This window comes from Symphalangus syndactylus, chromosome 9 (genome assembly GCF_028878055.3).
Source record: "Symphalangus syndactylus isolate Jambi chromosome 9, NHGRI_mSymSyn1-v2.1_pri, whole genome shotgun sequence".
NCBI classification, from domain to species: domain Eukaryota; kingdom Metazoa; phylum Chordata; class Mammalia; order Primates; family Hylobatidae; genus Symphalangus; species Symphalangus syndactylus.
The window spans coordinates 130,564,816-130,580,759 of record NC_072431.2 but is presented as its reverse complement, the minus strand read 5'-3'; the positions used below and the strand labels follow the sequence as shown (position 1 = coordinate 130,580,759).

The 15,944-nt window shown below is 36.5% G+C and overlaps 1 protein-coding gene across 15 annotated transcripts in view; it reads right to left on the bottom strand.

Annotated features, from left to right (window-relative positions):
- The window catches only part of PTPRD (protein tyrosine phosphatase receptor type D), a 2,314,079-nt gene that overhangs the window by 820,605 nt on the left and 1,477,530 nt on the right, over window positions 1-15,944 (bottom strand). For 2 of the 15 annotated variants that reach the window (XM_063609873.1, XM_063609874.1), the window contains exon 1: window positions 6,390-6,609. The exons of the other annotated variants lie outside the window; for them this stretch is intronic. The gene's annotated coding sequence lies outside the window, so the exon portion shown is untranslated. Of the gene's footprint in view, window positions 1-6,389; window positions 6,610-15,944 lie in introns of those variants that run through there. 15 annotated transcript variants of the gene reach the window in all.

Genomic DNA, 15,944 nt, shown 5'->3' with positions numbered 1-15,944 from the left:
GACAAATGGGATCTCATTAAACTAAAGAGCTTCTGCACAGCAAAAGAAACTATCATCAGAGTGAACAGGCAACCTACACAATGGGAGAAAATTTTTGCAACCTACTCATCTGACAAAGGGCTAATATCCAGAATCTACAATGAACTCAAACAAATTTACAAGAAGAAAACAAACAACCCCATCAAAAAGTGGGCAGAGGACATGAACAGACACTTCTCAAAAGAAGACATTTATGCAGCCAAAAAACACATGAAGAAATGCTCCTCATCGCTGGCCATCAGAGAAATGCAAATCAAGACAGCCAAATTAATGAGGACAAATGTAATCTTTTCTTCAGCAACACGAAAAATATGCTAACAAACTTGTATGTTCTTTAGTATGTCCTCCTGGGTTCTCTACAAAAGTGAAGTGAATTCGTTTAACCTTGTTGAGTTTATCTTATTGTGACTGCTTATCATTGTATAGGTTTACCATGTTAGTCACCAGTCTAAGTTATTGCAGAAACCAGTTGGTTGTTTTCCTAAAACCAGCTGGCCTAGTTTCTATCTATTGCTTTTTAACAATAACAAAAAAAAGAGCCTTCCCTCCAACATCTCAGAAGTCTGATTTAGCAAAAATGGTGAGGTGATAATTCTTTGGGTTGTGATATATTTACATGAAACTCTATTTTCTGGACAAAATTGAAGAGATTCATATTGAAATCCAGGCACAGGATCAGAATCTCAGAAACATTCCTGCAAAAATATTTACTTTGCAAGATTAGATGACTACCAGTTCAGATTCTGTGAATTTTTTTGTTTTGTTTTGTTTTAAGAAGTCTCACTCTGTAGCCCAAGCAGTGGTGCAGTCTCGGCTCACTGCAACCTCCCAGGTTCAAGCGATTCTCCTGCCTCAGCCTCCTGAGTAGCTGGGACTACAGGCGCATGCCACCACACCTGGCTGATTTTTTGTATTTTAGTAGAGACGGGGTTTCACCATGTTGCCCAGGGTGGTCTCGAACTTCTGAGCTCAGATGATCCACTGGCCTCAGCCTCCCAAAGTGCTAGGATTACAGGCGTGAGCCACCATGCCTTGCCAGATTCTGTGATTTTTTTTTTTTTTTTAATCTCACAGAGAAAGATGACTACACATAAAAGTGTATTGTACTTGGGAGATGGACACCCTAACTACCCTGACCAGATCACTATGCATTATATACATTAAAAAAATTCTCATGTACTCCATACTTTTGCACAAATAAAAAGAAATTTGTGTTTGGGACCTAATGGTTGAATTCATACCATTTTCTAAATTGTGTTCTGTAAAACATTTTTCCTTGAAAGACGCCAACAGGTAGACATCAAGTAAAGAGCCCACGGTCTAAATAGCAAATGATGTGCCTGATTACATTTCATCTACTGGAAATTCACAGTGCACATTGGCATCTTGAAGGCTTTTGGAAGTCGTAGAGAAGTACTAGACTGAAGAAATCTGTTCACCAAATTTATTTGAAGAAAGATGTCATTTAAGTGCTTATTAATAACATCTTGCAGAACAGTGTACGGGGGAGCATCAGCTTCGGAAACGCTTAATCAGTAATTACATGGAGACCGTCATGATATATGCCATCAGGACTTGTGGTGCTTTAGAAAGCTCTAAAAAGAACCTCCAAGGAACTCTGCAGCACTCAGTCAATCTGCCTCATTACCATCAATTATCATTCACTCCTGTATACATACATGATATTTGGAGCTATGGAAAAGTCTGTCAAATATGAAAGCTGTGCATGCCCCCATTGCATATAAAAGCTACCTCTTTAGATTTAGTCAAACATTTGCAGAGTTCCTAAGTTAGATGGTATTCTATAAGTTACCTACGTTAAGTGGTTCTCAGTCACGAGGCAGATCATCTGAAGAGGAGGGTAAAAATTCATCTTCTCAGGTCCCAGCACCGGTGAGTCTGACTGAGTAGATTTGAAGTAGCACCTGGATATTTATAACTTTAAATTTCCTTCAGATATTCTTTTATATAGCCAAATTTGGAATCTACTGGTCTAGGCCAGATTTTCCAAGGATCATGTGTACAACATTTCTATAGATTGTGACAGCTAAGTCTAAACGTTTCCAAGGGTTGGTATCATTGTTAGAAACTCTTCCTTGCTTGAATCTAAAATGCAATTAAGAACTATCACTTTCTCATTGCTTACTAAGTGCTAAGCAATACACTAATCACTCTCAGGAATTATTTTGTTTAACTGTCACAATAATGTTGTAATGGAGATATTATTATTATCTGCTTTTAGCAGTGAGGAAAAGAAAACTTACAGAGGTTATATAACACCTCCAGGAATCCAATTTTCAGTTCAAATACTTATTGAAAGTCAGGATAATTTCTCTGGTAGTAAACAGAACATAAGAAACATGGCCTAAATGCTGTCATAGTCACCAACTATTTACGAAAATGTGACAAAAAGTATTTTTATTTGAAAATCTCCATTCTTGTAATGTAAACTAGTAAAGCTGCTGTGGAAAACAGTGTGGAGATTCCTTAAAGAACTAAAAGTTGAACTGCCAGTTGATTCAGCAATCACACTACTGGGTATCTACCCAGAGGAAAAGAAGTTATTATTTGTAAAAGATACTTGCACATGCATGTTTATAGCAGCACAAGTCACAATAGGAAAATTGTGGAACCAATCCAAATGCCCGTCAATCAACAAGTGGATAAAGAAACTTTGGTATATATATACACACGATACAATACTACTCAGCCATACAAAGGAATGAATTAACAGCATTTGCAATGGCCTGGATGAGTTCAGAGACTATCATTCTAAGTGAAGTAACTCAGGAATGGAAAACCAAACCCTGTATGTTCTCACTGATATGTGAGAGCTAAGCTATGAGGACGCAGAGGCCTAAGAAGGATACAATGGACTTTGGGGACTTGGGGGGAAGGGTGGGAGAGGGGCGAGGGATAAAAGACAACAGCTACGGTGCAGTGTATACTGCTCAGGTGGTGGGTGCATCAGGTTCTCACAAATCTCCACTAAAGAACTTACTCATGTAACCGAATACCACCTGTATCCCAATAACTTATGGAAAAATAAAATAAAAAAAAGAAAATCTCCATTCTTGTAAAAAACTTGATCAGATATATTTTGGCTCATGTTCTGAACAATATTATTCAAGGTAGGAATCTCTCTAAAGAGTTTTGTAGTCTACAAGCCCAAGAAAAGTTTAATGAGCATCAAGATATTTACTATCACTATTTATTTAATGTTCCCAGAATTTGTTACATGAGGGAGATTCCCTCTCTATTCCACCCATAAAAGTTCCTAGCCATTTATGATAGAAAACAAAAAAAAGTAGATGCTTGAAAAGTGATTCATGATTAACAGTGGCAGACTTCATATGTCCCTCAGTGGTATCTGGTTTCCTGAGATCTTACAATGAAATGATGTGCTACAAAAGAGTTATTGTTACTCATCAGATATTATTTCTAGCTTTGCTGATTAAGAGAAGCAACACTTATTCAGGATCTTGCCTTTGGAAAGATATACCTATATGGGAGGATCCTTTGCCTTCTAAAACAAGAATTTCTAATTTTTTTTACTTCTATCTACGTAACTATAAAAAATCAAAGATATATAATATTTCAAAGAAGAATCTTAATGTATGATAGAAATGGATGAGTCAGCAAATGTCCTAAATTTATGAAAGCAGAATTAGCCTAAAGCTGAAAACCATCAGAAGGCATTGCTCTATTTTTTCCTTTTTAGTCAGATCTCCATCTTGGGTTTTATTCTGGACTCCTCTGCATTCCAAACATAATTTTAGCTAAATGTTTAAGAGGATTTTAAGCTTCACAATTTCTAAGTGTCCTCCCATCTTGAAATGCTATGACACTTGCCGCAGTACCTGACATGAACACGTGGTGATTTGGCTCAGAAGTCCAGATAACCTTGGACTGAAATCCTGTGTTTCTCATTTAGCTACGTTCTGTTTTACAGATAGGAACTATACCCATACTCTCATCTAATGTTTATGCCAGTGCATGGGGTAATGTGCAAGGGTATCAACGACTCTGGGAAAACTCATCTCCTCCCTGGATAAACAGTACAAACCCAATCCCATTCCCAGTGATGATTAAAAATAATCTTTGTACAAAAAAGGTAACCTACCACCATTAATACAGTTACACTATTTATTTAAAAAGAAATAGAGTTTGTGACATGGGGAAAATGGCATTGCTATATCCACAAGGCACTTAAATTCACTGTTTTTGCTGTTGTTGTTGTTTGTTTGTTTTAGCAAGCCTGATATCTTTGGACAGAAGGAGAAATGAGAACCAAAGCAGGACTGTTCTGTTTGTGCAGCAGAATCCTCCATTTTTGGTAGAAAAGTGTCTGCCATTTGATGAACACTGAAACACTAATATTTTCATTTGCAGTTAGATTTAGGGTCATGTAGTCATAGCCTCACGCTATCTGTGCCACGTCACTCCAACTCAGCTGCAAAACTGCAATTCTGGTATTAGAAACCCAGGTGTTGGTGCTAGGACATTTCTCTGAAATGCTAGCACCATTTCCCCTTCAGCGAGCTGTGTGTGTCCTTTCCAATTCTCCTTAGGTGTGATATAAAAAGAGTATTTTTAATTTAACTCCTCAGTACAATAAGTCACATATTAACCATCAGTAGACTGACAGCTACATGCTATGGAAAATCACCAGGCTTATTGTAGTCCAGATTAGAGACAGAATACAGAACTCTGCTGCCTCAGCTACATACAATCACATATGTACTGAGAAGCAAATTTTTTCTCCAATGGCATCAAGAAAGCCACATGTGGTTGGCAAAGTAACTAGCCCATAGACTGATAAAAACTGAACATATTATATCTTACCAAATTAGAGGTTAAAAAGCAATTATACTTTCTCAAGTGAAACCTGGGGTATTTCAGAACAAAAGGGTGTAGCTTGCTTTATTTTATGTCAAATTATATGACAAAGTATTTCCAGAATGAAAGGAAGATAACATTTGTTGAAAGGTAGACTCCAAAGTCATCACATGCAATTTAGAATATCAAAAATTATTTTCATGGGGGGTCAACAGGAATAGCCACAATGAATCACAGTCAACCACATTGTGTGAGTGGGGAAACATGATGTCATATCAGATGAATAGGAGATAAACAGAATATCTAAGCTAAAGCACATCTCAGAAAAAGTAAATTGACCCATGGGTAGCTATTGGTTTATGTAGGCATATTGTCTAAAAGGTGGCATAGAGGAGGGAGGTTAAGTAGTTTTGGTAAACTGCCTAGGAAGTTAATAACACTAGCAAGCAAGGCATCAAGCAATCATGGATATAATTTTTTTTTTGTCTACGTATCTGTGTAAGGAAACAAGAACATTAGTCATGTCAACTTTAAGTATATGTCACACATGATAAAGTATTATGCCACAGATGCCTTTGATGCAACAGTAGACATTTTCCTGGGAGAGGTATTGGATAGTAACAAATACTGGAAAAAGGCAGCTTTTAAGATAATTCGCATTAAATGTTACTTATACACATTAGTAAGATTCTTTCTACCTATCTATCTATCTAATCATTTCCTTGTACCAAAATGAGAATTCCTAGACTTCTCTAAATAACAGTCTTGAAATAGATGCAAAAATACCACCATATAATCAATATATTTACTGATGCATTTCTAATATGGTTGGTCAAAGACAGACTGAAATTAGACCAGAGAAGAAATGACAAAATGGCCATAATTGCTTTCAAAACAATTATAAGACTAAAAACAATCAAGCAATTATAGAATCTCAGCTCTAAAATTGCCTTTAAAAAATACAAAGAACTAACAAAACTGAACTGTTCAGCTCATACCAAATCTGCTTCATTTGATTCCTGGTGAGTTCAGACCTGGTGGCTGCTATTTCAAGCCTCATTTCTTTTTGACCTCAAATAATAAAGTTGAAGTCAGCCAGTCTCCATTCAGCCTTGTTGCTTTGTTTGCCAGTTTATAAGGCTTTATGTTTGTATCAAAAATGTTACACGAGGAAAACCACAAATAAGTCACAAATCTGGGCAATTTTCCCTATGTTACACAGATTTTAAAATTGTCGCAAAAGTTGCCAACCACTGGACATACTTGATAGCAGGAAATAATCCAAACAATGAAAATTCCAGTCACTATTTTATTAACTCGTTATAACAAGAGACTGCTATATTGAGCAACTGGTTCCTCTCCCTTCCTTCCTTTTCTGCCTTCCTGCCATCCCTCCCTTCACCCCCTGTCTATCCATTTTCTAGTATCATCTGTATGCTCCCTTAAGCTTCTCAGTCTAACAGAAAAAGACAAATGTAAAAAGAAAAAAACCCATGAGAATATAAATTTACCTGAGCCTGAATTTCTCAACAGTAGGGCAGGTATCCTTAGCAGAACTGGCTCCTTATTAGCAGAGAGTACCCCTCCGAAGCAGTATGGTCAGAGAGTCTAACAAAGCCCTGCTTGACTTTATATTACCTAGCCAAACTTCCTGTCATGGGAGCACCTCGCTGCCAGGGAAGGGCTGCTATTTCTACCATTAAAGCCATTTCAACTTGGTGTCAAGACACACTGTGAGAATTACCTCGTGTGAAAGCTTTCTCTAATTTGCTCTCTCACTCCATTACCATTCAGTTGCAGTTTGACTTTCTTCCCACAGCACCTGTGCTTAACCTCTCAGCATTTCCCTCACAGTGTTGCAATTGTCTGAGAAAAGCGCTATCTCTCACTTCAGGCTATGAGCCTTCAGGGCAAGGACTGTACCTTTTGTATTAGTTTCACAACAGGTAGCAAAATATCTGGCACAAAATAGGTGCTCAAGAAATACTTGTTGAATAATTTCATTAGAAAACACAGCCTCCCAGGTGAGAATCACTGATCTAAACAATTCAGCTAATATTTACTGAGTATGTACTATGCTTCAAGCACTAGGTACAATAAAAATCCATGCCCTCATAGAACTATATATACTCCAAGAGAGGGGACATACAACACAGAAACAACAAATGAAGTGTATTATCAAATAAAGACTCATTGGGGTAAAGCTGTTTTAGGCTGTGATGACTTCCCTGAGGAGGTGACCTTTGAGCTGAAACATGAAAGAAATTGAGCCAGCCAAGTGAACAGCAAGGGGTGAATGGTCCAGGCAGACGGGACAGTTGTGTGAAGATGAGTAAGAGCTTAGGGTGCTCCACGTGCAGAATGGAGGGTATCATGCCTACAGCATTGCCAACCAGGGAAGAATAGTAAGAGATGAGATTTACCCTGTTGGCGGTGTCAGATTATACAGAGCTTTTAAAGGAAAGCTAGGAGTTAGGCTTTTATTCTAGGAGCAATGGAAACTCTTTGTAGGATTTTAAGCAGGAGGGGGATATAAGCCACGATTTATTTTAGGTAGATAATGCCTTTGTCAGTGATGCAGAAAATACATTGAAGCTAACAACAGAGGAATTAGGGGCAGGATTCAAAACATTTAGCGATTCCTGTAGCCTTTGGAATTTATCAATCAGAAAACTTGCCAACCAGTCAGAATGAACACTGTCCAATAGGCCATAATATTTGAATATAAGCTGAATACAGTAAGTCCTCACCTATATCAAGGATAGCTTCTTAGAAATTGTGACTTTAAGTGAAACAACATACAATGAAACCAATTTTACCATAGGTTAATTGATATAAACAAGATTAAAATTTCTATGGCATACTTATGGTCACAAAAAGTTACCAAACTTCTAAATAAAGATCCGACACATTTCAAATATTAAACATTGAAATTAATGTGAGTTATAAATACATTTAAGAAAGATTAATGAAAACAAGATAGTCACTCAATTTTTGGTGAATCACTGAGTGATGGTGGTTGTAGTGGTAGTAAGGTAAATTAGGAAATAATTGATTATAAAGTGAAAATTTTAAGAAGTTCTTGCTATTGCCTCACAGCTCAAAGACAATCACTGAATGCTTTCATACTGCTTCATCTGTTGTGCACTTGTGTGATTATTGTAATCCTACACATTTTTATTTAACAATAATTTATATTCGGTCATTCATGCATTCACTCTTTAATCCATTTATTCCAGTTCAGGATCGCAGGTAGCTGGAGCCCATCCTAGCATCTAAGAGCACAAGGAACAAACCCAGAAGAGGATGCCGTCCCATCGCAGAGCACTCACACACACACGTATACACACACAGGTACACACACACACACACTCAGGCTGGGACCATCTACACTTGCCCAAGGAACAAACCCAGAACACGATGCCATCCCATTGCAAAGCACACTCACACACACACATACACACACAGGTACACACACACTAAGGATGGGACCATGTACGCATGCTGACTCACCTCATGTGCACTTCTTTGGGATGTATGGGAAAACCAGAACACCTGGAAAAAATCCACACCAACATGGGGAAAATGTGCATACTCCACATAGACAGTGACCCAGCTAGGAATTGATTGCTTTCCTCATCAATGTTATAATGAAACAACGCTGAACAAAACGGTATCATTTGAGAACTGCTGTAGTTAGTTAACCTCATAACAAACAGTGAGAGATAATGATAGTATGAGTAGCTGGGCAGTGTAAGTATGAAGAGAAATGAATTGATATAAAATATACTGAGAAGGTATAACTGACAAGACTTGCAGATAATTTAGACAGAAGGGGTTCTTAGGCAAGGGAGAAATGTTTGGTAAACAAAATTGAAAGGTTTGACTTGAGCAATCAATGATAATGGATGTCTATTCCACTTTAGTAAAGACTAGTCCAAAGTTCTGTTTTTAACATGATAAAGTTAGATGTCTACACGACATTCAGATATATGCTAAATAAGGGACTGAGCTTTCATATTTGAGCCAAAGGTAGTGGTCAAGACGGGAGGTGTAAATTTATATATACATGCATCAGTCTTTCACCAAATGTCTGGAAGAGATTACCTCGGGAAAGAGTAAAGAAAATAAGTTCAGAAAAAATAAAATATGAAGGAAAAAAAGAGGCAATGCCTACAGATAGGAATTTAGCAAAAGGAAGCACAATGTTTGAATTTCATATATCTTCTAACTTTGCCGAATATGCCACTACTAGCATATCTGGTCTAAAAGGTACCCCAAGCTCTCTGTCCTCCTACTTCTTTTGTCTCTATTAACCTTGATACCTTCCATATTGGCTGCCAATTTCATTTAGGCTCTAAAATCCATAAACTTACCAATACTGTACTTTTTAAAAAAAGATGTGGGCATAACAAGTATTTTTATATGCATTTATCTGAGGCCAGATGGTTTTACTACATGAACAAAATAGATGCTGGATCATCAGCTTAAAGCATGTGTGTGACCATGATGCTTTGGCTATTTAATTTAAAAAATAAAACTCATAATATTTACCATTGTTAATAGGTCTTTCTAAATATGAGGTATGTATATCTACATTTCAAAATATTTAGGTCATTAGCTCTCCTTTAACCTTCCAAACTCATACATTTACACACAGAAACATAAACACACATATAGAAACACATATACATGCACATACTGTCCAAGTATTAGTAAACAGATGACTGATAATTCAGGAGTATATGTCAAAACCTACATTCTATTGCATACTGTACAAAACATATATTCAATTATACATGTATGCACAATAGCATCATGGCCCATTATCTCACTTATTTTGTGACTAAATGATACAAGGCTAACACGATCAGGAATTTAGCTAGCACAAACAGATTTGGGGGCTGTAAGTAGAATAGCCTATACATGTAGTTGCTTTAAAAATGTATCAGTTTTCTGAATATCATATGACTTTTTGAGTGTTCATGTATACAATACTTGTGATGACATTCATGCCTATCAAATATTTTGAAGAACTCAGTATGATTAGATAAACGTGGAGTTTAGGCTTTGTGTAAAAGACTAAATAAATTGTAGTTGTAGCCGTGTTCCTGTGGCTAACACTGCCCACAGCAGAGCAGAGAAGTTAGCATAGTATACAAAGAATAGCAGTAGTTTTCACTGTGGTCTGAGCATAATTTTAAAATTATGAATCTTAAGTCTAAACAAATGTTAAATGTAACATCATTTTTCTAATTCCAAATGGACTTTGAAAGTCATAATAAATGAATATTTAGCAAGCAGACGATAGAAGATTCTACTTGGGAAATATAAAGCTGTATTTCATTCTTCCACAGACGTCCACATCAACCACATTTAGTGAGGGTATTGCTCTTACAAGCAGTCCTAACATAAGGCTTTATCTAATAATGAATTAGGCCAGACTCAGTGGCTCACGCCTGTAATCCCAGCACTTTGGGAGGCCGAGGCGGGTGGATCACCTGAGGTCAGGAGTTTGAGACCAGCCTGGCCAACAGGGCAAAAACCCATCTCTACTAAAAATACAAAAATTAGCCAGGCGTGGTGGCGGGTGGCTGTAATCCCAGCTACTTGGGAGGCTGAGGCATGAGAATCACTGGAACCCAGGAGGTGGAGGTTGCAGTGAGCTGAGATTGTGCCACTGCACTCCAGCCTGGGCAACACAGTGAGACTCCATCTCAATAAATAAATAAATAAATAATTAAATATTCGATTCTTGTAACTCAAATGATTTCCCTTCCCCCTTTCTTATTTACATATTTATTTAGTTATTATCTTCCACCCTTACTTTTCTAATAGAACCATAGGAAGTCTTGGTCCTTTTAGCTTCTGAGAGCTGATACATCGTTCAATTAATGACCAGATTTACGAATTTTATATCACTATAGGTAATATGCTACCCCTTAAGTCGTAGCTGTGCCACTCCAACAAAACTATAAGACATCTTACATCTAACGAATACCTTGTCTCTGAATCAATTGTTTGAGTTAGTCATTAGCCAGATTATTTTCCCTTCTATTATTTAACTGGGATCTACTGTTTGACTACATCCCACATACATATTGACATTGTAGTTATTTGTCCAACCAGAAAATATTTACCATGGATTTATTTATACTCAAGGCATGACAGCATAGTATGGAGGAGGACAGACTCCCCAGAAGTTCAGTTTTTCTACTTACCAGTTTTTTTATTCTGGTCAAGTTACATAATTTCTCTCTGCTTGAGTTTATTTGTAAAATGGGTATAACAACAATATCTAAGGGTATGAGTTAAGATATATTAAGCACTTAAGAGTGCCTGACATATAATAGGCTCTTAATGTTATATATTGCTATCATTTTAATTATTAAGATATGCTTGTCTATCTTATGTTAAGTACTAGAAATAGATTTCGCAAAAAGCTATTCCTGCACTGAAGGTATTTTCAGGCTGGCTTGGGCAATGTACAAACAAGACAGGTAATTTCAGAATAATGAGTGCTTTGACAGGAGGAAGTCCAGATCTTGAAATATTTACCCAAAATATAGAGAAATGAATTTAATGATGGATGATGAAAATAAATGATTACTATGAAAATTTGGGCATTTACTTTTCATCTATTTATAATAAAACATCAAAATTTTAAGTAAAGTTAAAGAGTTTCTCCAGTTAAGTTTCATTGGAATTCCAAGTCATGTAAACAGAATCCTTTTTAACACTTTTAGAGACCCATCTTTCTGTTTCAGTGTGTTACTAATTTAACAGTCTACAACTTGTGTAAAACAGAGGTCATATATTTTTTGTGGGGACAAAGTGTTACGGTAAATTCCGGAAAACAATCAATATCTAGGAATGAAAATAGGAATCCTGCATAAAAAGTGTTTACATATTCTCTTTCATCTATTTACTGTTCTCTTATTGAGATTTACCTCAAAGTGAGGGGAATCATTTTAAAGACTGAATCTCTACATATGTATGTAATGTTATTCAGTTCCTACTGACCTTCCTGAATTGTGATTACCTGGGTGTTGAGTATGGATAACGATTGAATGGAAATCTTTGATTGAGTGCATTTATTAGGTTGCTGAGCTATTTTGGGGTAGTCATTTCACCTAGCTGGCCTCAGGGGTACCAGTTTTTTTATGATGATTAGCATTGTATACCAGGAACAGGTTCCAAAATTACTTACGAATCAAACGTCCATTTAAAAGCAGTTTGTTTTTAATGGATCCTATGACGAACCCTTAGTAAAATAACTAATTCTATCTTCATTTCCTGGTACAAATTTTAATTTTGTCATTTTTCTTTTCTAATACAAGATTTTTTTTAAAAAAATAAAAAAACAAATCCAGTGCTTTTGTAGGATGGAAAAGTCTGAAAAAATTGTTGGGAAGCAAAAGGGAAATAGAAAGGTGGAGGTTAGGAATAAAAAGTTGAGAGAATAAAAAATGATACTTGGGGCAAACTCCAGAAATCCTGGTGCTCTTGATGCCTTCTTTCCCTTTGCACTGTCTCTGCTCTACTTACACTTGGATGCAAACTAAGTCTTATTTCAATTTGACTGTTTTCTTTCAGATTTTAGTATGAAAACTTTTAGTATTCGTGGAGGAACAAAAATATCATTTTGAAGAATGCATGTCCAGTAGCAATAAGACAACCTATGACTAGAAACAATGGACTTTTCACGGCCTATACAAATTTGTATGAATAAATCAGCAAACAGATATGTCAGAAATATTGTTTATAATTAGTGGAGTTCAAATAATAATATCCCATGGAACAGATTGTAGCAGATTGCTATTACCATTGTAAAAACTCCATACCATGCTATATATATTCTATATGTCATAATATATTTTATTTGTCAAAGAATTCCCCTCCATGAGTAAAATTGTCATTTTACAGAGAAGTACACTTAGTTACTTGGACTTTGCTTAAGTATGGAAAAGCATGTAATGCTATTCGAAATTAATTGAAATATCAGTATATGCCCAAAGAGTTTCTCTGTAAAAAAAAAAATCTCAATTGTAACTATCATATATATGAATAGCCAATTCAAATATTTACCATAACAGATTGGTGACTTAATTATGAGAGTTTGGTAATATGGAGATGAATGTACATAGTGGTTCATGTAGTAAAATATGTTTCTTAATACAACATTAAAATTTTTAAAATTTGGCAGAGGTATCAGTGAGATAAGGCTTTTCATGCTTTGTTGTAATGAATTCTAAAGACAGCTGTACTATTTCTTTCATTTGAGGGGGAATTGTTTAGTCTACTGAGCCTAAGTAATGGCCACTAGTTTTTTGTTTTGTTTTTGAGACAGAGTCTCACTCTGTCGCCCAGGCTGTAGTGCAGTGGCACATCTCGGCTCACTGCAAGCTCTGCCTCCTAGGTTCACACGGTTCTCCTGCCTCAGCCTCCCGAGTAGCTGGGGCTACAGGCGCCCGCCACCATACCCAGCTAATTTTTTGTATTTTTTTTTTTTGTAGAGAGGGGGTTTCACCATGTTAGCCAGGATAGTCTTGATCTCCTGACCTTGTGATCCGCCCGCCTCAGCCTCCCAAAGTGCTGGGATTACAGGCGTGAGCCACTGCGCCAGGCCTGGCCACTAGTTTTGAAGGCTGTGAATTTTCCTAAATCTTGCATGATTTGGGTAAATTCCATCTGTACCTAATCTGCAAATGTGCAAATTACTACATAAAGTACATCAGTACCAACAATAATTTATATAACATTTTATGCATTAAAAGTCTTCTTGCAGAAGAAATTATTAAATATTAAACTAGATGAAACATGGGTCAAATTCAAGCTTTTAGACAATGGAGCTGGAAAAAAGTATCTTTATTTCAAAGAAATTATGACACCTTCTTTGGAGACATAGTATTCTCATTCTATTAATAAAAATAAACAATATCTAAGACGAAGTCAGTCTCTTTCTAATTTAATTAAAAGGATGTTTGATTTTAGTGCTTCATTCAATTTACTTTGTCCCTAACCAAATATGCAATCATAATTAAATGAACTGTAGACAATGTTGCAGATTCCAAATCTTCTTCGCGTGCTGTAGGGAATGAATGCTACACAACACTAATACTTGGCGTGCAAAATACACAGGGCTAAATACTCACTTTGCTTTTAAAACCAAAGAGTAATATATGATTAAATGCTATATAAAAGAAGGAGAATGTATTGATGCTGAGAATAAGGATGGCATACATAATATTAAGTTATATTCATTTGTATATCAGATAAAGTCCAATACAGGAAACAAAAGACATTAGTTTTTCTTTTTTCATTTTTTAAGTTACTCTGAGAGTAGTGATTTCAATAGAAGATATTTTAATAATATTATTTCTGATCTATTTCATATCATGCAATCAAGGTTATTTTTACAGACATAAAGGAATTCCTTTTCTAGTGGTTTCTATATTTGGCCAATCAGAACAAATGAATGCATGTTAAGTACAGATTCTGGGGCCTATTCTAAAACCATTGGAAGAGAATTACACAGAGGTAGGGCAGGTGTTGGCTGGCAGATAGATGGTGATGTTGTCTGAATATTTAAAGACTCCTTCCTAGGTTATTCTTACGATTCCAGGCTTGGCAAGTTTCCTAAAATTTATTTTAATAACCTGCTCCCCAGGGACATTTATTTTGCATAACTTGGATCTCTCTAAATATTAATCAACATTATCTTCAAATAAATAATATCGATTCAGTATCCATTTAATATAAGATGGTCAATTCATTTTAAGAAATTAAGAATTAGAGTGTATATACTGAAAGAAAAGCAAAAGGGAATTTCTAGAAATATTTCATAAACAAAGTAATGTGTGCATGGCAGCGGAAGCTTTTTAAATGAGTTGTTATAAGAAAACTCACTTTTGAAGACATGGATACATAGGGATTTTAGATGTGAGTACTGTGTCAAAATCCCTACTGGATCACACTGGAGTACGAAAGAACCATTGTTTGGTTACTGAACAGTCGCAGTCATGTATGACCACTGAGTCTGTAAGGATGCTGCAAACAGACTTTTCAATTGTTTTTTATCAGTAGAAACAGCACAGGGCTTTAGGGAACAGGGGCTGAGCTGCCTGTGCACATGTAGAAAGAGAAAGGCTCCTACTTCCTCGTAAGGGCATCAACACAGTCCCAATTTACCCAGACCACAACAGCGCTGAAAGGGAACTGGGTAAGACTCCATGCAGCTTGAGCAAGAAGACTTCCATACTCTAATAGATCTCTCAGACTTAACATTTGTGAAATTCCACACCTTATCTCTATCCCCAAATCTGCTACTCCTGCAGTCTTTGGCACCTGCAGTTTCCAATAGTTCATACAGAATCATTCCTGACTCTCTTTTCCTCTATTCCCATCTGTTAATCCATCAGCAATTCTGTTGGCTTTACCTTCTCACACCTCCACTTGGTCTCCGCTTGCTAAACTGGAATACAACAACAGCCTCCAAACAGGTCTCTCTGATTCTCACCTAGCCAAATTGATAGTTTTAAATTGATACCACATCTCTTTCCACACAAAATTCAGTGATTTTCCAAATTATCGAGAGTAAAAATTTAGGTATTTGAAATGCCCACAAGGCCCAGTGGAAACTCTCCCTTTCTCCTCCCAGGACACCCATGGCTTCCTCTGGCGATTTTGTCTTCATAGCACTTTTCATGATCTGACTTGCTGTGTGTTTTACTCTCTTATTTATTGCATGATTCCTACCAAGAGATTGTATCATCCTTGAAATCTGGTATTTGGAGTGCGTGTGTGTGTGTGCATGTGTGTGTTTTCACTCTTTATTCCTAGCCCTTAAAACACTGCCAGGTACATTGAAGGTGTTCAATAATTTTAGAAATGGTACATAACAACCTGTAGTTACGTCACAGGATGTAATCTTAGCACACAGAGGTAAGGAACGTTTCTACAATGTAATCTATGATCATATGCCCTTTCTGTGCAATGACACAGTCATGGACTCATATGGGCTTTATTATGCTTTACCTTGAATTTCGTTAATTTGAGATCACATG